We start from the raw sequence: 6,000 nt of genomic DNA, 5'->3' as shown, positions 1-6,000 counted from the left end.
GCTTAGGGGAACCTGCAGCAACAGGGTCATGGGTGCAGGAGCGAGAGTTCCCCTCTGGGATTGAACCAAGGTCTCACTGAGGTCTCACCACGCCAGACACTGCTCACATCCCAGAACTCCCCGGGGCGTTGTCTCCACACTGGCCCATGCAGGACCTTCAGTCATCCCATCAGACCATTCATTTCAGGGGCATGGGACTTACGGGGGCTGAGCGGGTATACATACCAGCCTCTGATTTATGTCTTTCACTCTAAAGACGCTGTTGGTAGGGGAAGCAGAAGGTGACTCACTTTCCCGTGTCCTGGGACCTGATTTCAAGTTCCCTCAGCTACCCCATTAGAGCACCATGCAAACGGAACACTACATGGGTGGTGGAGGAATGCTATGGTGTCTCTCCTTTTCTCTCTCTCTTTTTAAAATTTCTTTCCCTTTTATTGCCCTCGTTTTTATTATCTGTTGTTGTTATTGATGTCGTCATTGTTGGATAGGACAGAGAGAAATGGAGAGAGGAGGGGGAGACAGAGATGGGTAGAGAAAGACAGACACCTGCAGACCTGCTTCACTGCTTATGAAGTGATTCCCCTGCAGGTGGGGAGCCGGGGGCTTGAACCACCATGTGCGCTTAACCTGCTGTGCTACCGCCCGGTCCCTTCTCTCTCTCTCTTTTTTTTAAAAACTTTATTGTATTTGATAGGACAGAGAGAAACTGAAAAGGAGCAGGGATAGAGAAGAAGAGAGAGACAGACAGAGACACGTGGAACATTTCTTCACCATTTGTGAAGAAATTTGAAGCTTTCCCCCTGTAGGTGGGGACTGGGGGCTTGAACCCAGGACCTTGTGCATGGTAATATGTGCACTTAACCAGGTGTACCACCACCCAGCCCCTCTCTCACTCTCTATTTTATTTTATTTTATTTTATTTTACCAGAGCACTGCTCATCTCTGGTTTATGGTGGTGCAAGGGATTGAACCTGGGACTTTGGAGCCTCAGGTATGAGAGTCTGTTTGCATAACTATTATGCTATGTGCTCTCCACCCAATTGTCACTTTCTATCAAAATAAATTTTTTTTAATTTTTTATATTTATTTTTATCCCTTTGGTTGCCCTTCTTGTTTATCATCGATGTTATTATTGTTGTTACTGCTGTCGTCGGATAGGACAGAGAGAAATGGAGAGAGGAGGGGAAGACAGAGAGGGGGAGAGAAAGACAGACACCTGCAGACCTGCTTCACCACCTGTGAAGCGACTCCCCTGCAGGTGGGGAGCCCGGGGCTCAAAGCGGGATCCTTACGCTGGTTCTTGCGCTTTGAGCCACCTGCGCTTAACTCGCTGCGCCACCGCCCAGCTCCTATATATATATATTTTTTTTTTCTTTTTCTTTTTTTTTTTTTTTAATAAAGTTGCTGTTGACCAGAGGCAATATTGGCCAGGGTTCTGCTGATAAGGGTAAAGGAAGTACAGTGGACAATAGACAGCCCAACCACACACAAATAAGTTACTGCCTAACACAACAGACAGTGTCCTTCCTGACCATGCATCGCTCCCCTTCCTACCACCCCCGCACATCCCCAGCCCCACCCCCACCCCAGCTTTGGGGAGATCATACTGACGGCTTTTTGAGTTTGGTGGGAAAGTTCCACACGATGGCGCTCCATGCAACTTCCTCTTCTGCCCTCAGGGAGCAGAGGGGAAAATATGTCCAGATTCCTGCAAATGGAAGTCAGCTGACACAGTGGACCAGGTCACCTGGTTTCAGGATCCCTTCACATTCTAAAATGTTGTGGGAGCCAGCTCACCCAATAGAGTGAATGTCTTAGTGTGAGTGAGGTTGTAGGTTTGAGTCCCTGCACTGCATGAGAGTGCTATGGACAGCACCAGGGGATCTTAGTGGGTGGCAGAGTGATGCAGTGGCATCTTCCCTTTCTCCCTGTCTCTCTCTCTTCTCTCTCTAAAATAAAGAATGGAAAAAAAAGACCCAGGAAGGCCACTCATTCATTCCTTAGGGCTGCTCAAAAGAATAAATTAAGAAATATGGTGGCCGGGTGGTGGCACACCTGGCAGAGAGCACATGTTACAATGCACAAGGACCCAGGTTCAAGCCCCCGATCCCCACCTGCAGGAGGAAAGCTTTGCAAGCGGTGAAGCAGTGATGCAGGTGTCTCTCTGTCATTCTCCATCACTATTTCTCCCTTCCCTCTTGATTTCTGGCTGTGTCTATCCAATAAATAAATAAAGATAATTTAAAAAAAATAAATATGTTAATATTGAGAGGTCAAGAGATATCTCACTGGGGAGTGCACATGCCTTGCCATATACACTTGAACCCAGTACCACATGGACATGCCCTGGAAACCAGTGCTGTGGTGTCTCTCTCTCTCTTTCTCTCTCTGTTTCTCTGTCTCTGTCTAAATGAAAAGGTTGGTCCAAAAGCAGTGAAATCATGCAGGCTCCTGACTTACTACATATATATATAGTGAGGGAGCCGGAGAGCTTCTGCTTAAAAGGGTTATAGCTAATAATATTGGAAAATAAACTGAGAAATTCTTTAAATGGTTATTAACTATTTTTAGCTAGCTGTCAAAATGATTTAGTACATGCTAGCAAAATATTAAAAAATGTAGTGAAAACTTATTTTTTCTTTGCCTCCAGCGTGATCGCTGGGGCTCAATGCCAGCACTACTAATTTACTGTTCCTGGCGGTCATTTTTCATTTTACTGAATAGGACAGAGAGAGATTGAGAGAGGAGGGGAATATAGAGAGGAGGAGAGAGAGAGACACCTGCTTCACCACTTGTGAAGTGTTCCCCCTGCAGGTGAGGAGTGGGGACTTGAACTGGGAGACTTGTACTTTGCAGCATGTGCACATAATCTGCTATGCTTCCACCACCACCACCCCCCGTGAAAACTATTTCCAAAAATAAAGTGAGAAGAGTGGCATGTTTCTATGTTTATGCAAAACCTCTTTAATATCTGGATTCTGGTCAATCTGTCACAATATACTTTTGATAGAAATATATGCAAATCTGGCTTCACACAGACACATAGTTGGAAAAGAGAAGGATTTTTTTTTTCAAGGCCTTTTTGGATCACTGTGGACATTCCTTTTTATTGCCACAGCAGAACTTTAAGTAGAGGTTTCTTGGGGGTTCATTGCAATTTGGAATCTGAAACCACATCAGTGAGCTCCTGTGCTCTGCCATGTGGCAACACAGCGGTGTGTCTTGCACTTTGAGTATAGGCCTTCACTGGTGAATGGTGTGGGAAATACATTAGAAAGCATTGGTTTGGCGGCCTGGGGTGGGGGTGGCACAGGGGATAAAGTGTTGGACTTTCAGGCATAAGGTCCCAAGTTCAATTCCTAGTAATGCATATGTTATAGTGATACTGTGGTTCTCTTTCCTCCTTCTCTCTCTCTCATAAAAATAAATAAATCCTTCAAAAAAGTAAAGCATGAGGTAGGGATAGATAGCATAATGGAAAAAGTCTCTCATACCTGAGGTTCCAAAGTCCCACGGTCAGTCCCCCCACACCACCATAAGCCAAAGCTGAGCAGTGCTCTGGTATTAAAAAAAAAGTAAAGGAGGGGGAGGCAGGTGGTAGCGCATGGGGTTAAGTGCACATGGTATGAAGCACAAAGCCCCGCACAAAGATCCCAGTTCAAGCCCTCGGCTCCCCGCCTGCATGGCGGCTGCTTCACACGTGGTGAAGCAAGTCTGTAGGTGTCTCTCTGCATCTCTTCCTCTCCATCTCTCCCTTCACTTTCAACTTCTGTCTGTCCTATCCAATAAAATGAAAAATGGCCACCAGGAGCAGTGGATTCACAGTGCAGGTACCAAATCACAGCGATAACTAGAGGTTAAAAAAAAATGAAAAGTAGGGCGGAGGGTAGATAGCATAATGGGTATGCAAACAGACTCTCATGCTTGAGGCTCCAAAGTCCCAGGTTCAGTTCCCCCGCACCATCATAAGCCAGAGCTGAACAGTGCTCTGGTACAAAAAAAAAAAAAAAAAAAAAAGAGGAAAAGTAAGTAAAGCATTGGTTTTTTGCTGATTTTCAAATCTTGATACATTCCATTGTGTCATCTCAAAAACAAACTAACAAAACCCATGCATTCCCCCCACTGATTGTATTGGGAGGTTCTAACCTAGAACCTCTGGTTAGTGCAAGTCTTGTGCACTAACTTTGCTCATATGTAATGTTTCTAAACTTTTGTTAGTAGTTTAATAATAGTTTGCAAGAGGCAGTGACACACCTGGTTAATCATACATATTATCATGCATAAGGACCCAAGTTCAGGGGCCTAGGAGGTGGCACAACGGGTTAAGTGCACATGGTATGAAGCTTAAAGCTCAAGGACTGGTGTAAGGATCCCAGTTCTAGCCCCACGGCTCCCCACCTGCAGGGGGAAGCATCACAGGCAGTGAAGCAGGTCTGCAGGTGTCTGTCTTTCTCTCCCCTTCTGTCTCCCCCTCCTCTCTCCGTTTCTCTCTGTCCTATCCAACAACAATGACAGCAATAACAATAACAACAGTGATAAACAACAAGGGCAACAAAAGGGAAAAAATAGCCTCCAGGAGCAGTGGGTTTGTAGTGCAGGCATCGATTCCCAGCTATAACCCTGGAGGCAAAAAATAAATAATAAGTAGATAAGTAAGTAAATAGGACCCAAGTTCAAGCTTCAACTCCCCACCTGCAGGGGGGAAGCGTCACAAGTAGTACAGCAGGTCTGCAGATGTCTCTCTTTCACTCTCCCTCCTTTTATCCTCCTCCTCTCTCCATTTCTCTCTGTCCTATTGAATAAAATAGGAAAAAAAACAGGGTGGGAATAGCCACTAAAGTAGTGTGGGCACTGAACCCCAGCAATAACTCTGGTGGCAATACAAATATATAAGTAAATTAATATAATAGTTTATAAGACTATAAGATTACAGGGGTATAGTTCTATAGTTCTCACCTACCACCAAAGTTCTATATTTAAGGTTGTTGTTTGTTTGTTTGTTTGTTTTTTGCTTCCAGGGTTATCGCTGGGGGCTCAGTGCCTGCACTACGAATCCACTGCTCCTGGTGACCATTTTTTCCATTTTATTGGATAGGACAGAGAGAAACTGAGAGAAGAGGGGGGACATAGAAGAAGAAGACAGACACCTGCAGACCTGCTTTACTGCTTGTGAAGCAACCCCCCTGCAGGTGGAGAGCTGGGGGCTCGAACCCAGATCCTTGTGTAGGTCCTTGTGCTTAGTATTGTGTTCATTTAACTGTGCCACCACTTGACACCTATTTCAAAGGTTTTTAAAAATACTTTTATTTATTAATTAAAAAGAGCGAGAGAACCACATGACTCTGACATGTGCAGTGGTAGGGTTTGAACTCAGGACCCCATGGCTGAGAATCCAGTGCTGTACCCACTGTGCCACTTCCAAAGCTGCTGAACATCTACTGATTTATTTTTGTGAGAAAGACTAGAAATCTGTCCTGTCATACTATGCAAACCATGTGCACTACCACTGAGTCAACTCCCTGGTCTCTCACTTCATTCATTCTTAAATGCAAACACTCAGGACTGAAAGCTGAAGTTTGTCTCTCCACTCAGTCATCACACTTGTCCTCAGCCAAAGGACCTCACGTTCTCATTTTGTCACACCAAAGATTTAAAATCCCAGCCTCAAGGTGAGGACTAAATACTATGAGTAACTTTTACTTTGTCCTGAAAAGCATTTTCTCTCTGTCTCTGTCTCTCTCTTTCACCTTCAGGGCTTCACCACTCCAGGCTGACTTTTTCCCCCAGAGAGACGCAAAGAGTGAAAAAGACCACATCTCTAAAGCTTCCTTCAATGTGGTGAAGGCTGGATCAGACACATGACAAAACAGCACACTATCAGTGTGAACTATTTTGCTGCCCCTCCTCCTCCTCCTCCTCCTCTTCCTCCTCCTCCTCTTCCTCCTCCTCATCTTCTTTTTAATATGTATTCACTTATTGACACAAGGAAGAATGAGAGAA

The sequence above is a fragment of the Erinaceus europaeus genome, chromosome 4 (genome assembly GCF_950295315.1).
Source record: "Erinaceus europaeus chromosome 4, mEriEur2.1, whole genome shotgun sequence".
Lineage (NCBI taxonomy): Eukaryota > Metazoa > Chordata > Mammalia > Eulipotyphla > Erinaceidae > Erinaceus > Erinaceus europaeus.
Note: the sequence above shows the minus strand (reverse complement) of the source record.